We start from the raw sequence: 20,044 nt of genomic DNA, 5'->3' as shown, positions 1-20,044 counted from the left end.
TGGAATTGTAATGCTATCGATTAATTTAAAGTAAGAAAATAATAGTTAAAGGCCTTCAAAATCTATATATATTTCCTGATTTATTAATCATCCGCAATCAACTCGAATTAAACATCTAAATTATCGATTACTGGCGCTATCGATTGTTATACAACTCTTGGCAACAGACGCATCTTAAGGATGTGAATGCTCACTTAAGCTATGAATTTAATCACATAGCGACAAATGTATGCAAGGCATGCTACAAGCAATGTTGTTGTTGTTGTTGTTGTTGTTGTTGTTATGGTTGTTGTTGTTGTTGTTGCTGTGGCTGCAGCTGACTGACGATGTTGTTTGTCTATGTTTGTGTTTTAACCAAAAGACAAACAGACGGACGGACAAACGAACAGAGAGACAGACAGGCAGAGAGTTGTTGTTGTTGCTGTCGTTGTTGTTGCTGTAGTTGTTGTTACTGTAGTTCTTTGTTCAAAATGCTTGCAATGCATTCGTGTGTGCACCTTTCAAATTTTTTCGCCTAATCTGAGCTCTCGACTTGCAATCGTCGCGTCGTCGTTGTTGTTGTTGTTGTTGTTGCAAGTAGTTGCTGCCGCTGCTGTTGCAAGTTTGCCACACAGAGCAGAGGCGAGAAGGCCGCAACAGTATTTCTCATTTATAGTTTTTTTTTATTATTATTGTTTAAAATATGTGTTTAGTTGTCATTAGTTTTGTTTATGCACAAATATAAATATTTAATATATATAGACAATAATTATGCATAAACTTTCAAATTTGAGGCGACGAAAGAGGCGTTCCAATTGGTATTTAAGGAGACATTTAACATTTTATGCACCGCTGACGCTTTCAGCCAGCTTTGGCTGACATTTAAGCCAGACGGCCCAAACGAGCGTAGATCAGCAATCCATGGCTCAATGACACTAGCCGCAAGCTCCACTTGTATCGTATTAAATATACATAGCTTGCGGCCAAAGATCAGCATGAACAAAGAAGGCGGTGCTTCAAAGCAATAAACATGAGTAGACAGAGAAAGAGGAGAGAAAAACAGAAAAAGACAAGAGTAGCAGACGGCCAAGATGAAGAGAGATGCAAGAAAAGAGTAAAAAGTATAGCTTACAATATGATTGTGGTAAAGCCAATTCAGCTTAAGATGGAACATGAAAGCTGTAATCAAAATAAAGGAGCTGGGAAGCATGTTTAAGCCTGAAACGAGTTTTGGAGTAGCTTTAAGCAAATCGAATGAGGTACTATGGAATACATATAAAGTTTTGACAATCAAAGCCAATTTTATTGGATTAGAGTAAAAGCTTTAAGCCTTCAGACTTGATTGTAAAGCATGGAAGATCATTTAGGAACTCTTGATAAATCAAAACAAAGCTTTAGGCAAACTAAATTCTTTGTTGATATTGTCATGCTTAACATTAAGTTATAGAAAGCACATTATTAAGCACAAATCAGGTTTAATTTAGCTCCTTAAAATATATAAGTTAACTTATCCAAGCTGCTTGAAAGTTCACCATATGCAAAGCAAGCATGCTGGTTTCTACAATTTAAAGCTCGATTTACTTCTATCTATAATTTACAAAAGCAGTTAACTGTAACTAAATGGTAACGCTTTAAAGTTAAATTTGATTTTAATTTGTATGTGAATCAAAGAACATTAATAGGCTAAGCTCTGTTATGCTGAAAATGCAAAATGAAAAACTACAAAAAAGTATTTTAATGAAGCTACTTAAAGCACTTATGCTAACTTAAGCTTACTTAAAGCACATGAAACGAATTTTAAGTAAGTTCTCACATATTTAATAAATAATATAAATATTTATTGATATTATATCTAATAATAACTAACAACAAAAAAGTTTCCCAAAATATCTCAAAGCATAATTGAATTGAAATTTAATTGAGCATAATTCCCTTATACCTCAAGCGCATCTCTCAGCTGACAGCTCATCTTCTTCGTCTTCGTCTGCGTCTTCAGCTTCATCTTGAGCTTAGCTTTAGCTTTAAGGCTACTGTCATTGCATCTTCGTACAAGCGTAAGCAGTTTCGCCTTCGGCTCAAGTCCGGTTCATGTTAACTGAGTTTGGCATTTATGAATTTCTGTAGTGCAGCTTATCTGCTCATTCTCAAGGGCTTCTGCCTTTCTTTTGCTTCACTTTTGATTAGTTTTACTTTTTGAGCAGACAAAGAGCAACGGAGAGACACAGTGGGAGAGAGGGGGGAAATTTCATGGGCTGTGGTCGCTAGCTTATCAGTGCAAGGGGCTTATCAATACTTAAGTGCTGACAATTGGACTGCGTGGTTGCTGCTCTTGTTGCTAGACTTCATTGTTGTACTTGTTCAGTAGAGAGTAAAGAAGGTATATTCGTTGTGTGTGGGCGGAAAATATGGAATGTAGTATATTTATTGTTGAGCTTAAAATTTGAAACTGGAAATGCCTAGTCTTGTCTAGTAAATCCTCTATATCAAGCTCTACTTCAGATCCAGATATAAATAGTTTATATTTATAATCAAATTTGCTTCTTTTCAACCATGAAGAAGTATTCTGCAGTCAGCTACGCCTCTTCCCATTCGTCTCCCTGTTGTTGTCCATCTAATTGTAAAATATTTCCAGCTTTTTTTTTTCATTTTTTGCTTGGGGCTTCTTTTCACTGATAGCGCTCCAAGTGTAATTTGTTAGCCGAAAATTTCCAAGAACTGTCTTCGCCCTCAGAAATAGATGCCAAAAAAAAAAGTGCTGCCAAATTGCGCCAACCAGCTGATAAAATACACTATTATCTCTATTGTTGAAAAATATGTCGCATATTTCTAGCATGTTTACGGCTGTTTACATGTGTGCGTGAAAACAAGTTACTTCCGCTAATTATCAAATTTTTTCACCTAGTCGAGTTTTGAGTATTGCTGCTTATGTCTTCTCTCTATAAACAAAAATAATAATAAGCATAAAAAAATCAAAATCAAATAAAAAATCAAGCATTTAAAATTCGTAAAGGTTGAATCGAAATATATTTCAGTCATCATGTTAATAATACGTATGTGGGCTTATTGTCCAGCTAACTTGTTATTATATATATTTTTTGTACTCTGACTTGCAGAAATTATTTTTAGATACATATATAGACTCATACATGAAGAGTCGCACCAAATTCGTAAATACTATATTTAAAATTAATTGAAGCCAATTTCAAAACAATTAATGACACAGCAATTGATTGTATCCACGTAAAAGTTTTATGAACTGGGTTAGGCTGTACAGTTGCGTTGCCAAATTATAGCCGTTATGTAGCTAAATTATAGCTATTAAGATAGACCTTAACTGTAAACATAATGGTTAACTGCTTTAATCGTATTTTATGTTAAGAATTATGAGCGTCTTAAGAATTAATAGTATCTTTTGTTCAGAATTATAAAAATGTTTAATACGTTTTTCAATGAAAAAAACACTGTTGAAAAGTTTACAATAAAAATTTAGAAGGACAAAAATATAGTTGGAAAAGCTGAACAGCAGAAGGTAGAAAAAAAAGTTTAAAGTAGTCTGAAATAGGACTCTAGGAATAAACTAGATGAAGCTATGAAAAGCTGGAAAACTGCTAGAAAAAAAAAAAACGAAGAAGCTAAAAGAAAAAGCTAAGAAAAAGAAGTTTGTGGGAATATAAAGAAGTTGGAGCCAGAAGTACTAGAAGTTGAAGTTAGAAGCAATAACAAAAAGTTGGAGCTAAACTAGAAATGGGAGTTAGAAACCAGAACTAGAAGTTAAAGCTACATTCTTGAGCCAAAAGCTAGAGCTAGAAGTAAAAGCTAAATCTAAGAACTAGAAGTTAGAGCTAGTTATTTGAGCTAGAAGTTAAAGATACAAATGAATTATTATATATGAATTGGTAGGAAAAAAAACATAGAAGAAAATCCTATTTTGTAGCTAGAAAAAGCTACAATTGGATAAGTTTAAGGAAATTCTAAGAGTCCTCTTAAGAGCCCTGATCAGGCATGCATAGCGTTTGTTTTGCTAGAACTCATTCATGTTACACACACACACGACCAAACACACACACACGCATTAAATAGACAATAACAAATTAAATGTAGTTAAGACTGTGTTTAATTGTTTAAACGTCATCGTTATTATTATTATTGTTGCTATATTGTTGTTGCTTGATGAGTACGCTTAAAGACCTGCTGGCTATATAGCCTCTATATAAAAAACAGTTTCAATTGACAGCTACACATGTCGACTTGTCAGTATAGATATTTATTTAATCTTTTTTTTTTTTGTATCTATTTATACGAGTTCATTGAGTTGTTAAGAACAGTATATTAGTTTTATGTGAATGTTGATATTGATAAACTGTTGATAAATTGATTAAAGTCTAGAAAGATATGGCATAGAAAATCTAAAACTTTAAAGATCTTATCTGAAAATGTTTCGGTTGATTTTTGACATACTTTATAGACAAATCATCTAGCTAAAAGTTTGACATGTGTATATCAAGAGTTGGTTGATCTATATAGAATAGATAATATGTATTATGCAGTCGGTCATGCCCTGCGACTGTAATTCTTACTCGTTTATTTTTCTTAAATAATTATCAATTCTCGAATTCTCAAACTCAATTTGATCGAATCGTTTTATAAGTGCGCCATAATTCTAATTGTTTTGACGTGGCTTTAAGTATAATTCAGGGTATTTCTAACTAACTGAGTCACATCTATCTAACTATCTGCCTCCTCCTCTCTCCCTCTCACTATCTCCCTTTGACGCATCACGTGATCCAATCGTAACTTCAATTAACATTGAAATCTAACTTCAACAAAACTATTAATCAAAAAGTTTTATTTATGTTTTGTATGAAAATTTTTTTTTTTTTTTGGTTTTTTTGAGCGCCACATAGAATGCGGATGTTGTTTCGAGTATCTATTGTAGATAGTTTGCATGTGTGTGTGTGTATATATACTTAGTCATGTGTGTACATATGTACAGCTATCTAGGTAGGTATATCTGTGGCATCCACTTATGAATGGCTCCAAATGTACTCCAAAAATCATTTGCCTTGTTCCGCTATTGTATTTTGTTTCTCTCATTGAAAAAAAACTCCACAACAAAAGATAACTAAAAAATTTTTTTTTTTAGCGATTTTTCAGTTACGCTTGCGTATTAAGCGCCGCTAATTCTTTTATTATTGCGACTGAAGCGTTAAAAAAGAGCTGCAAAAAAAAAAAAAAAAAAAAAAAAAAAAAACAGAAAAAGACTGAATTAAATATAAAAGAGTTGGAAGAGTTCGGAAGACTGCCTTCGGCAAGGTCGTTCTACACACTCACATACACACACACATTTGCTATCTTATGGTATTTTTATATATACTGCAATAACTGTCAGAATTATTTGCTGTAATACTCTAGGCCAGAGGATCATATTTGCTAGATCATGTTGTATGTTTGGGCTGATTGGAGGTAGAAATGGTATATATCGTATATGTAGTATAGATAATTCATAGTTAATAGGGAGTATATAGAAATAGATAGGATAGATATTGCATATATGGTATATAATTATAAGCATATACATATATATATGGTATAATAAAATATTTGATTATAGAGATGAGAATATTATAAAACTGAGGAAAAGGTTTAATATCAGATCAGTCTTGATATTTTTATAGAAATCGGAAGTATAGAGCTAAAGAATTAAAATATGGCATTTTGACAAACCGGAGGATTACGTTAAAAGGTTTTTTATATCATATATCATATATGATATGTTCTATGTTAGAGTATAAGCTACTCGTCTGAAATTCCTTGACAATCTTTGTTTGTTTACGTTATGTTGGGTCATTTCTTGGAACTTGTCAACGTCTGCTCGACAATTAACACAAATCTTGAGCAGTTATATTTACCTATATATACTTATATCTATCATATAAATCTAAATACATAAGTATATATACGTATATATGTGTTTAATTGTGCTTTGCTATTAATTATTTTCATTGCTTTGGCTCTTCAAATAAAAAAAAAACTTGCCATATTATTAATACATAGTTTCATCAAGTCTCTTTTATAGAGGTATTTGGGCTAGGGTTACAAAAGCACCAAGAAATACCACGCAAATTGAGAGACAAAGAGAGATATAGATATATAAAGTGGTAACGAGTAAGACAGGTAGAAAACGCCTTATAGCAAATATTTTCATGTTTTTGTTTAGTATTCGTAGGTAATTAAGGTTTACTTGATTATGGGTATTTCCAAGTTAAGTGCCTGGCTTTTAGGTATTTCAGGCTTCTAATTGGCTTTTATAATGCTTTTGTTTGTCTTTTCGAAAGGTAAATATTAAAAACAAAGATATGGATAAGACAAAAGAAACTAATTTGAATCAAATGGAAAAGCCCTAATAAAGGGAGATGTCTGTGAAAGAATGAAATAATGTATATAGAATAAGAAAAGAAGGAAAGATGAGTGAAGAGAGAGAAATGGAGAGTGAGATAAAGAGAGAAAGGACATATATGAAGATAGAAAAGACACAAATCCAAATAGATCCATTAGCATATAGCATACATAAAACTATTCTAAATTAAATATATTATTGAATGCAATTATCGCTCTTTAATGTTTTTCCAAACGTTTGTCGGTTAAGCAAAACTCTTAACTTTGATCTGCAATTTAATCTAGAGTGGTTCAGAGTGAGAGCTTGGGCGGCTAATGGAAGCACATAAAGATAAGACTCTCTGATATATCGGCACTTTCATCAGCTAAAGCTTTCGCTGTCGAGCAAGATCTTTACTACTCTGAGCTAAAGATATCAAATTTACATATATATGTATATGCACACAATATCTGAATAACTTAATCAGTAATTATAATTACTTAGTCTGAAATTTAGATATATGTATATACACATACATACATATATATTGTATATACATAAATTTGTTTATCTTGAATTCCCTTGATCTGAATTCACATTACGCTTGAGTGTGCTTTATTATTGATTACAGTTTTCGAATGTATTCATATTCATAATGAATGATTATATTATTTATAAGCTGATTAAAGTTACCTGCATATATAGATCTATTTATGTAGATACGGCCAGCTATGCAGGCAAAAAACTTAAAACGCCAATTGCAAGAAATGAAAGGCAAAGCCACAGCCACAGCAGTCGGAGCCGCAGCCGCAGCCGCAGCCGCAGTCAAGACACTTGTAGGTTTGGTCGTATAAAAAAGCTTATAAAAAGTAACAAGACGCGGATATGCTTGACTAGTGAATACCCTGAATTTATTTTGAACACATTTTGACATTCCTTTTAAATATATTTATTTTTGTTGAAAAATAACTGTAAGTTATATTCCATTCTATATTTTTTACTTAAATTTTAATCCTGGATTTACGTTCAGTCTCCAAAATGAACCTTTAAAAAACATTTTTAAAAATATTTTAAATTTAAAAATATTAAAGACAATATATTTTCTATTTTAAAATATGTAAAAAATTTTAATTTTTAAATTTTGAAATAATAACAATTAAAAAAATTTACCAAAAAAAAATGGTTTTAAGTAAGTTAACTAAAAAAAAAAAATATTAAAAAAAAATTAAATTAAAAATAGACAGTTTTTAATTTTTTATTTTAAACAATGTGAAATTTTATAAAATTAATTCAAAAACAATTTTTTTTTTAAACTTTAGTTTAAAAAAAATTTAACCTAGATCAAATTTCAAATCCGAATATGTACTCTATGACTTCAACCACACGTCCTCCTGTGCCTGTTACCTGCATTACAGCAAAACCAATATAAATTTTTTTGTTTTGTTTCAAAAACCAATTTTCATTTCGTTTCGTTGTATAAAAAAGATACATAAAAATGAAACAAAAACAACGGCAGTACAATCCAATAACCAAACGGCTTCAATGTCAATCCAATGCAGGTGGAGCTGCGCCCCAGCTTTCGGTTTCATTGGTCAAAATAAAAATAAGAAAAAAACAACAAAAGAAAAAGAAGAAAAAATAAAATAAAATACAAATAAAAGATACAACGGAGCTTTGATTTATCTGTAACGTTCGTTAAAAAAGTGGACAAGAGAAACAAATACAAAATTTTTACTCAATCCGCTCGGTTCGGTTAATTGTTTCGCTTTGGCTTATAATATGTATATATACAAAAAAACTATATATATAAATGTCTTTTTTTTTCGGTTATTTTGTAATCGCTTTACGCTTAACTGGATGGTTAGAGCGTTTGTTATGTCGAGTTTTTATATTAATATGGAATTCTCCTTTTTTTCAAAAGATTTCTGACTCTCAGATCCGGTTGGAAAGGATGTTGGTTGTAAGCTCTTTGTTTATTACTGGGCCAGACGATTTTTTGTATACAAAAAATAGAATATACATATATATATGTATAATATTCTTATATAAATTATTTGGCTTCAAACTTGAACCGCACCCAATAGCGCAACCCAAATTCTTGACAGGTAGCTAAACGTACACTGTGCAATAATTGAAGCTAGTTTTATTATAATATATAAATTGTGAATATGTAAATGATATTGAAAAAGTTTACCATGGATAGACACTGGAGTTACTTAGAGCTATATATATGGTCTACATGTACGAATGGATTATATGACATCTCTAATAATATAAACACTTGTTGAACTATCGATTTTTTAAATTTCGTAGAGAATTTAGTTTAATTATTCATTAGTTCCACATTAATTATTCATTAGTTATAGGGATAAACTAATAATATATTACTCAAATTCAGTTCTTCTTTACTAACTTTATTATATAAAATTGAATAGTCCCATTAATAGCCTAGAATTGTTCAAGTCAGAACCTAATTGATCTGTCAATCCTGCCCTTTTTATATGTTCTTTTCTCTTACTTCATTTCTGCCCATTTCTTTGTCATATATTATGTAACAGTTGTAATTTCTTACAGTGTAGTGGCACTTGTAATTTGTTCAGGTGCTCACTGAAGGATTACAGTTGCCTCAAATTGTATTCGATTGGATTGGGTTTTAGGTTGAATTGGATTGGTCTGGGCCAGCAGCAACAGCCTGCAGCAGCAGCAGCAGCGCCGTAACAGCATCTTGGCAAGTCCAAGTTTTGAGTTCGTTGTCTGGCAAGTTGCAGCAGCAGCAGCAGCAGCAGTAGCAGCGCAGCAGCGGCGACTGCACTCAGCTTGTAAACTGGAAAGATCGGTTTCAGGTTTCAAGGACTTTTGGTGGACATTCACTTTTTTGAGACAGCAGCAGCCGCAGCAGCTACGACTGCTGCATAGAACCACTAGCAAAGCTGACTGACGACTAGTTCAGCTACCTCACTCACTCACTCGTACACACTCACGCCCGCACGCTCGCTCACTCGCACGCACACTCATTGACTGACTGACTGACTGGCACACTGAGCTGCATTTTATGCCATTCGAATCGCTTGCTTTTATTATTTTTGTGGACCACGAGCGCAGCGCATGGGCAACTCCTACTAGCCTACCCTACGCTCAAACTAACCATTGGCTACTCCTCCCTCCCTCTCCTACTCTTACTCTTCTACTCTGCCTGCCTCTGCTGCTCTCGCTCTCTCCGTCTCGCTTGCACTCGCCCTTGCGATTCAACAGGTTTCATACAACAGAATTTGCAGCAGGTTAACTGGATCACGCATTATAATTGAGAAAGTGCAGCTGAGCTTACAGAAGATTTCCATAAAATTACCATAAATCGTCCATTGATTCCAATTCGAATTCCAATTTCAGTTCTCATAGGCTGTGCTCTTCAATGCGCGTGTTTTTGTTTTCGTATTCGTTTTCGTTTTCGTTTCATTTGAAAGTCATACTCAAAAGCTTTGCTGTTGGTGGTGGCGGCTGTTGCTGAAAAGCAACGGTACATTGTCTGTGTATTTGCTTTTGGCTGCTGTTTTTATTATTGTTGCCGTATTTCTTTTCGTTCATTTGCAAACGATTTGCTTATTGCATTGAGAAGTCGCAGCCGCAGTCTCCGTCGCCGTCGCAACCGCAACCGTTGCTAGCGTCACATACTTGTCTCATGACACCGTGGGGAAGTATAACACGGGTATAGGTTATGATCGACCTAAGAATGAACAAAGACATTAATTGAGTGAAATGTTGAAAGCGACTAATGAATTACGTAATATAATTTAGAATTGTTTTTTTTTTCTTAATTTTTATTATTTATTATATTAAACACTGTATGAATTTAGTGGGTAACTGGAGTTGCATTCTATATTATTATAACTTATTGCCTGCTTCATTATTTTTATTATTATTATGAAGTATTAGAAATTTTAAACATCTTACTCTACAGGGTATTTACGGCTTAGTTCACTGTTTTACTCAACTTTCAGACATTCTTGCTTCATATATTGTCACAGTTGTTGTTGTTGTTGGTGGATAGTCATTGCAGTCATTACACAATAAATTTATAATACGAGTTTGTCAGTTTGTCGTCTCCTTCTCTCCCAAGTAATCGAAAAGGTTTGGTATGCCAGCCAGAAACCAATTGCTGCGCATCATCAACATCATCATCATCTTCATAATCATTATCGTTATTGACATTATCAGTTGTTCTAATGCTCTTTGGGAACTTGTTTAGTCTCGCGTTTTGTGTTTCATTTCATTTCGTTTCATTGCGTGTTGTTGTTGCTTACCATAGCGTTTCGTCTCTTCTCTTCTCGTTTCGTTTCGTTTAGTTTGGTTTGGTTTTATTTTATTTTCAACCAAGGTGCAAACTTGATTCGCATTTGGCGTCGCATCTGCAATTTTGACATTTCGAGTCAACCTTGAAATCAAATGCGAGCTGCTTGTGAGCTGCTCTGCCTACCTTTTCGCAAGCACATCAGCCAGTGCCTGCCCCCCTGCGCCACCCACCGCTGTTAAGACTCTGTCAACTCTCGATAACAGCCGCTGACGCGCGCTTAGTTTCTATGGCTGTGTGTCTCTGTGTGTGTGTGTGTGGCTCATAAAATTGAACGGTTTACGAGGTGATTGCCATGCAACAATATGGTTTGATTGGATGCAGATGCTGATGCTGTTTCTGTTGCGGTTCTGCCTCTGCTCGAGTTGACCGCAACTGGCGTCAAATAGTTTGCCTTAAAGGTCATTTGACCGACTGACTCTGCTCTTTGGCTTTGACATTGTACCACACATACACACACATGTATACACCATGCACTCACTCACTCAGTTATGGTCTTTTTCAATGACGTCCTCTTAGACTCACTCTCTCTCTCTCAATGCAGCTCACACTATTTGAGCGCAATAACTGCGCAGTTCTTATGCTAAGCTTTCACTCGAAAAAAGAGGAATGAAACTTAGCGGCTATTGCTATTGTATTCGCACTCAAGGCTTGCGCATTGGCAAAGGTCAACAAAGGACTCGCGCATGACAGCACGCGCACTCGCTCTCTACCACGCGCGCTCGCTCACTCGCTCACTCACACACTCTCCCTCTCTCCCTTGCCCAAACATTTTTATGAATGAAATGCAGGCAAGCGTACAGCAGGCGCGCTTTTTGCGGGTTCCACCCTCGTGCAGCGAACAAACCTACGACAATTGTGTGTGTGTGTGCTTTTATTACTTTACTGTTGCTGTTGTTGGTGTTGTTGTTGTTGTTGTTTTTTTCGGTGAATGAATGACGCAGTTTGCGGCATGTTGGAAGCTTCGCGACTCATTCACAATGACGTCAGCATGCGTAATTTTTCACTGTACCAGATTTTGCGTGGGCGTCAACCGACAAAACAAACCACCCAAACACCACCCACTGTCACCAGGCTGCACAGTATATGTATGTGCAAACGGTAATCGCTGATTTCTAATCCTTAGCATTTATTGCGTTTGCTCTTTGCGATTAGATAACTTCGCTTTTTGCTGTTTGTATACCTTTCCCTCGCCATGGCAACTGCCTTATGGCGACCATCAACCTACACCTATTGGCCTGTCATCTACTATTTCCTCTCTCTCTCTCTCTCGTTTTGTCTCTCCTTCTCTATTCTGCCTTACTCCATCTCACCCACTCATAAGTTAAGCTAGTTTCGCTTAAATTGCGCTTAATTGAATGTCATGTTTCCGGTGGTGTTGCTGTCGCCATTGAGTCGCCACGCCCCAAAACGCCTTTAGCAGGCGCCAGTTGTCGCCACATGTCGTACATGCCACATTGCCGCATGCTACATGCGATATGCAGCTCATACTACCAATGCTTCAATTTGTTGCCCACCAGCCCCATCTTCCCATACGGCCGGATTGTGAACCCGTAAACCGCAAGTGCGATTCTCCAGCTGTGGCCTCATCCATCGAGGCTCACGAGAGTTGGGCGTGGGCGCCTGTCGGCTGCCCAATGGCTTTTACTCCTTTGTTGTTGTTGTTGTGGCTTTTCTTTCTATTCTTTTCATTGGAGCCACGGCTGGAGCTTGTTGCTGCTGGCTCATTGATTTTTCATTACGGCAGGCATCATTGGAGCTTTGCCACGCTGACGAGCTGGCGTCAACGATGTCAGCGTCAACAATCTGTCGATGAGTGAGTGAGTGCTCCAGCGCCTTAAGCTCCCTCAGCGCCTTGACGACTCCTTGAGGATGTGTCTGTGTGACTTTGAGTGAGTGCCAGAGCGCCCCCAAGGCATTGTAAATGCTGTTACGCGCACTAGTTCCATGGCCAAACAGAAGGGATTTGTCCTTAAACTAACGGGACTTAATATATACATATCTATATCAATTTTATTCTTTATATCTAACTGTTTCAATATGGCATTCATATGGGAATCGTATTAAATATGCTGAGCAAAATAAGAAATTGCTTCATTTGCCCTTCATAAAGGTTAGGATGAGTCAGTTGTGGAACTTGGGGAATAATTTGTAGTTTAATTTGATTTAGTTCATACTCCTTAGAACTTCCTCATCTGTATGGAGTTAAATCAATGCTAAATGAACTGTGCTCAACTGGTTCCAATTTATAAGTTAGTTAAGGGAACCTATTGAACCTATTCCTTAATATTAATGGTAACCTAATCCAAATGCCAAAACAAATCAACTTTTGTTCTTCCTTATAGCTTCTACTTTTCCAAACGTTTTCCATTTGAATCGAATCAAATGAATCCAATTTTATTTTAGATATTGTTAGACTCAAACTTTTTCTCTTCATAGAACTGGTAAAGTTTACTATAATTTTTTATTTTTTCTTTATTATAAAAAACCCAGTAACTTTTGTAACATCTAATGGATGGATGGACTCAACCAATGAACTTTTTTCTTAATACTTGATCACGTTTTTCAGGCAATCACATGATTTTGTTTAGCGACCTTTAGGAACCAGTCTATATATGGATAGAAAATCAGGTTTACTTTAACTACCTGTGCATAAAATTAGTCAACGAGATGATATTTTTTTGGGAATATTTTAGCTTTAATACAATATATGCAAATCATATTTTTTCTCTTAATTTTTTTGTATCTTTGGGTCTCTCCGTATTACAATGTAAGCTAATTTGAATATGTTTGTGATTAGCTGGAAAGAGCTAAGACTTTTTTTATTGAAGCTTAAAATGTTTACCATAAATTACATAATATAATTTATGTAGCGAGCTGAAATGAACTAACTGTGCATAAAATTTGATATTTACAATGAGTGGAAATTGATTGAAGATTTATTGGTAATTTATATTATATATTATAGCCAGATGTTATTTGTATAAAGTTGATCAATTTTTAGCGTGAAACCTCGTTGATAAGACACGAAGGCTTGAATTGAATATATGTATTTTATAGGCCTTCTTATAGGCATAGTTTAGTCTTACAAGATGGAAAAGCTGGAGGTAATATTTTGGGGCTTATAGGCCTAGAAGTATTAGTATTTATTATTAGTTTCTCTAAGCTCTTGAAGAGTATACCACAATTCGTTGTGAGCCTTTGCCGGTTTGCTTGGCATACTTTTCTTTTCAGTCTTTTCTCTTCGCTTTTCGCATTTCGTTTTTCCAATTTTCTTTCTTTCATTTTTTTTTTTTTTTTTTTTTTTTGCTGTTGGCGCATTTGGCGCAATGACGCTATGCAGGCGGGGTTCTACGCAAGCGTTTTGTCTATTTTTAGATGCCAATTTGTAAATAGACTGGCAATAAGGAGGACCCTCAATCAAGTTAAGTCAAGTGTGTGTGTGTAAGTGAGTGAGTGAGTGTTGGTTGTGTGTGCTTCAAGCTGATAAACATTAAATGCTTATCAACAAATTTTTGCCAACACTTATTTGCACACACACAGAGAACGAGTGAGAGAGAGAGAGGGAGGAAGAGAGACAGAGACGGAGACAGAGACAGTTGCCCACGCAGAATTACAGACACAGGAAATTGATGCCGTGATTCGTAGCTCTGACGTAGTGTTTGTTTATATAAGCACATGTGTGTATGTATACCCTGTAATCAACAGTTTGTTGGACTTAAGGAAGAGAGAGAAACAAGAGGGAGAGAGAGAGAGAGAGAGACAGTGAGAGAGAAAAAATAACTGTCCATATGTTAGAGCTGACTAAAGGAACTGCTGGTTCGAAAGAGTTAAATCATGGAAATTTTCATGTGGGCGCTATGTGAGATACATAGAAATTATATTTAACCTATGTGAGCTATATATGTAGATATATATAAATCTATATATATTTCTTAGTATTGCCATATATAGTATTTTAGGTGAAACACGAATGCTCAACTTTTTATTGCTCAGTCTTGAAATATATTGTAAAATGTGAAAAATTTTCAGTACTAAGGGTGTTGATGTATTATAGGGTATCTATGAATGAAAAGCATACTCATATTTAATATACGATATATAATTTTAGAGATATATAATTTTAGAGTACAAGCTTCTAGGTAGCGTTATATCTATATCAACCTAGTATTCTAGTAACCTTAATAAGGCTATATAGAATCTAATATATTATAGGGTATATATTAGCCACAAAATTTAATGATCTCTCAATGTTTTCATATTGTAAGAGAAAGGCTCTAACGTATAAAAGTGTTGACAACAGAAAAACTAATTAATATTCATGTCATATAGGGTATTTGTAAGTCGAGCTCATTCTCAGCTCTGCTATATTTTGGTGTTTCTCTTGAGTTGTCTTTCGGTAACGCCTTTTGACGCCAGCAAAGCGACAGGACATCAATTTCACGGTCATTTGTTTAGGGAGCTCGTTGGAAACGGGGCGATCGGGTGTGGATGGGGGGTACGGGTACGTTTGGGGGCTTGGGGCTTTGCTATCTTATATGGCATAATTTACCGTTTTTTACCCATTTATTTTTTATAGCTTCTGTTGTTGTTGCTGCTGTTGTTGTTGTTGATGTGTATTTTGTTGAGTTGTGTTCACGCTTCGCCAAGTTTTCAAATGCGCCACAAAATGTTGAAGGCAACTTTCAATTTTATGTCGAGCCTCAAAAAATACAAAAACAAGAAAAAAACGGCAGCAAATAATTGTTGTGCGTATGTGTGCGAGTATGTGTGCGTGTGTGTGTGTGTGTGTGTATGTATGTGTATTATCAAATTGGTTCATGGCAATTCTTGTGCGTTGTTGTGGCAGCCACAAGCACGAGCTCGTTAACGCCGCCTAACGGAGGCTGTATGCCACGGAGGCGTTGCGCCAAGTGTTAGGACACAATTCAAACGATGCCAAATGCTGCAGCAGCAGCAACTGCAGCAACTGCAGCAACGCCAGCTGCAACCAGTTCCATTCTAATGCGCCTGCAAAGTGAGCGTTTGCCATAGATGCCGAAACAAGAGCTACACTGGGCGAAATATTTGGGTAGCCTCGAAAAGGTGGGAAAGTAGATAGCTGTAGTGAACACAACTAATGTGCTCGTACTGTTATACCGAAATGCTGTAATACTGCATACTACTATACTGTTATACTAGTTGGAGTTATATTATATATAACTATACTGTTATACGTTATGGGATATGATATGATATACGTTATATATTATTTTAACAAACTGTTGTACAGTCATGCTGTTATACTGCTTTACCCTACATTGTTAACATATATCTATAATCGTATACTGTTATACTTAAATACTGATAAACGCTATATTTGCTAATGCTATACTGTAAAACTGTTATACTCTGTGATGCTGTTATATTCTCATTTGATGCTGTTATACTGGCAGACTGTTATAGTTATATACTAATACAATACTAGTTTACAGTTTCACTGTTATACTGTTATACCATTCAATATACATACAAAGCTTAGGAGATAAAAAAATGTGCTTCGAGGATGTTTTGAATGAGATATACGCTTAGAGATGATTATAAATAACTCGACTTCTGTTATACTGTAAGACAGTCTGAAATTTATCTTTTTCAACAACTCTAGCTATATATCTTTCCGTATCAGTAACGGTATCTGCATGCATAGTTGAATCCGTATGTAAATATAAAAGGAAGCCAACAAAGACATTCTTTAGGGCTTTTTGCGAGAGTATATTTAAATTCTTGAAGTGTAGCACAGTTGCACATGGTATATACATATATATGAATATATTCTATATGCACATATATATATATGCTTGCCTTTAAGTATGTTTATAAGTCGAGAGCAGGCAGGCAGCTTTGTCGCTGCCCTTGGAGTCGTTTCTTGACGATGTTGCTGCCACAGAATTAAGGTCGTTGTTGCCCGTTGTTGTTGCCTGTTCTTGTTGTTGTTGTTGCACGTTTGGCTGGCCTTTCGTTCTTTTTAGTCGTAAATTCGTTTCGTTTTTAGGGGGCAACGTGTCTGGAATTCAGGATGCGCATCTAAAGCACGAGCAGCAACGCCCCCAAACGCAACAACAATTCACATTGCGTATACGTAATGTGTATGGAGCCCCAGTTGCTGTTGGCTCTTGGCTGTTGTCGCTGCCTCGCAGTTGACTTTCACTTTTTATTTTATATATATATATATATGTTTTTTTGAATTGAAATTCTTGCATAAAGCCAATGTAATTAACGTGTCTTACATAAGGCCAGCCAAAAGCCTGCGAAGATAAAAAACGTATATATAAAAGAAATAAAGAGTGTAGAGCGGCTGCAGCTGCTGCTTAGCCTGGTCTAGTCTAGCTTGGCCTGTCTAGCTCAATTCTTTGGCCAAATCCTCAAAAAGCTCTTTCAGACACACAAACACGAACACACACACACACACACAGAGGCATGTTAGTTACACTCCCTTTTGGCTAGGTTTGCTATGTAACTTGAGGCATTTCAGCAATTCACTTTGCATTCAGTCAACAATAAACGACATTCTTCTAACTTGTTGGCAATTGCAGCCATAACAACAACAACAACAGCTGGCAGCCAACACCCAGCTTAACACACACACACACACACACACACACACACACACTCACACATTCAAGAATTAGTTTTTGTCTTTAGTTGCTGCCTTTTAGAAGTCTTGCAGCAAATGAGCTGTAACCAAGAAGCCAGCCAAAGATACACAAACAGACACACACACACACACACACACACTACTGCTGTGCAGTCAATAACTAAACCAGTCTTGAAAGGTGTCTTTGTTGTTAACCTGGCATAGGCCGCACAACAGTTCAAACCAAGAGCAGCTCTTGTCGCTTTTGCGAGCCAGCAAACCAATCGACCACAACCACTAAGCCAAGTTAACAACAACTTAAAAGTAAACAAGCACAAGCCAAGCTCAAGCACGACTAACAGATACCCTGTAATGCAGTTTAAGAGTTACTTAAGCGAAATAAAATGCTAAGTAAAGGTGTTGAGCTTTTAATAAAATCATAAGCTGTATATATAAAATAGATACACTTATAGATACCCTGTAATTAGTGCATAATTCAAGTAATGGCTTTGCATATTGGCTTTCTAGAACTGTATCGCTATATATAATGCTATATACGATTTGCATTATGCTTAATTTCAATATACCCTATAAATGTTCATTTTACCTATATACCCTATAATTTGTGCAGCCTATTTTGCTTATTAATAACACTAATAACTGATATTGGCTTATAAATAATGTATTTTCAAATTTAGGTGCGGTGCTGAAACCCTAATTTATAGATACCCTGTAATTTGTGCAGTTTATTTATTAATATTGTGGAATTGTAGCATTGATTTTATTGACAAAAATATGTAAGAATGTAAATATCTAAATGATATTTTCACTTAGCTTAACAGCTTTGTCAACTTTGTGTGCTATCGATAACAGACGATAACATTATATATTTCGATATTTTTATATATTTTATTATATGATAAACAGTTGACCTTTAAATATATAATAGCAGATATAACATAGAGTCAACTTTGAATAATATCGATATTATTTGAATGTAACTTATCGATAGTCACCTGATTAGGCAGTTATAATGCTATCAATATAATTCTTGAACAGCAACTTAAGGAATAAGTTGAGCTGTTCACTTGACCCAAATGCATTCAGCAACACAACCATCGATAACTTTGCTTATCGGCTATGAGTATCAACATACACACATAGTTATCGATCAACTCCTGGCTGTCCATCCGCCTTAATCTTAACAGGGTATTTAACTAAAACATTTTGGCCAACAAGTTCTACAAACTACAACGACGACGACAACGACAATTTCTGCTGCTGCTCTGCTGACGCTCGCCGCTGGCAGCGACATCGACAGCGACGTCGACGTCTTTGTCAACGCAGTGAAGCGTGCGGCTATCGAGATGCTGACGTCGCTGCTGCTGCTATAGTTGTTGTTGTTCTTGTTGTTGTTGTTGTTTAGCTTTTTGGCTTGACTTGGGCTTGGACTTGGCTCTCGCTGATCAGCGAGCGGCGCAGCGCAGCGAAGTAGGCGTGGCAGGGCGCCTATAGAAAAAAAAAAAAAAACAATTGATACAATTTATAAATGACTTTGCTTTGTATTTAGCAAAAGAAAAAAAGTTGTTCTGCTGCTGCGACTGCGGCTGTTTTTTATTTCTTTATGTATTTATTTTAGTTTATTTGAGTTTATTTTATTTCGATTTGATTTTTTTTTCTTCTTCATATTAATTTTTATTTGCAATTTGGGTTTGTTGGTATTCCATAGTCAGATTTCAGATGCATAAAATAGCAATTTAAACGTTTCTTGTTGTGTGTGCGACTGACTGTGACTTGTTGTCTCTCAAGTGTGTGTGTGTGTGTGTGTGTGCGTTTTTGAAAATCGAAAGCAAGGTCTTTTTATTCTGCGCAAAACACGCAGACAACAAACTCGAGACAAGAAAAAAAAGACTGGCAACAGTTGTTGTTGTTGTTGTTGTTGTTGTTGTTGTTGCTGTTGCTGTAGCTTGACTGTTCTTTAAGCTCCAGTTTTTAGTTTAGAACGTAATTTATATATATTTACACATATATATAGTTGATATATATAGTTAAACAATTTTAGTTAACGCCCCAAGTCACATGCAGAAATATGTTGAAAAGGAATTTGTTTTTGTGTTAAACGACTTAAGGCCTTAGAGTACATTGAAACTATATATAAATACATATACATATACATATTTCGTTTGCTTATTCTATTGTTAAACCATATATAGATATATATATATATATATATATATATATATATATATATATATATATATAGACATACATATATATAATTACCTTTCTATTTGCATTTATTTTCTATCTCTGGGGTACGTGTCGCGTTTGAATGCAACGCGCCCTAATTGCAATTAGCCAAACAACAATTATAGCAAATGTAACGACACACACACACATACACACACACGCGCTCAGCTGTTTGTTGTTGTCAAGGGTAATGGGCCATACGAAGGAACGAAAAAAGAACTTCGATAAGCAGCAGCTACTTCTAAATATAACTAAAAGAAGTCGAACACAACATGTGCACAATTTTGCAGTTGGGGATCAACGACTGCTTAATACGCGTTCAAGATACTTCAGTTAAGCAACTCCATATCTATTTATTACTATCTATTATCTAATTGATCCTTCTGTCGTTTTACATAGAGTTCACACTTTATATAATACATATATCTTTTATACTGAATTCCAACCTTATCAGATTTTCTTGTTGAGAAAATAATTGAAC

The 20,044-nt window shown here is 35.3% G+C and overlaps 1 protein-coding gene and 1 long non-coding RNA gene across 3 annotated transcripts in view; one reads left to right on the top strand and one right to left on the bottom strand.

The window, feature by feature from the left end:
• LOC108615542 (uncharacterized) overlaps window positions 1-20,044 on the top strand; it is a 70,962-nt gene that overhangs the window by 13,988 nt on the left and 36,930 nt on the right. The window lies entirely within an intron of this gene.
• LOC149268380 (uncharacterized) lies at window positions 1,729-12,084 on the bottom strand. Its single transcript, XR_016270612.1, has 3 exons — window positions 10,827-12,084; window positions 9,702-10,758; window positions 1,729-7,931 (listed from the first exon to the last, which is right to left on the bottom strand). It is a non-coding gene; the product is annotated as an uncharacterized LOC149268380 (long non-coding RNA).

This window comes from Drosophila arizonae, chromosome 5 (assembly GCF_054131065.1).
Source record: "Drosophila arizonae isolate 15081-1271.41 chromosome 5, UAZ_ARI_1.0, whole genome shotgun sequence".
Lineage (NCBI taxonomy): Eukaryota > Metazoa > Arthropoda > Insecta > Diptera > Drosophilidae > Drosophila > Drosophila arizonae.
This window is presented reverse-complemented; position numbering and strand designations above follow the sequence as displayed.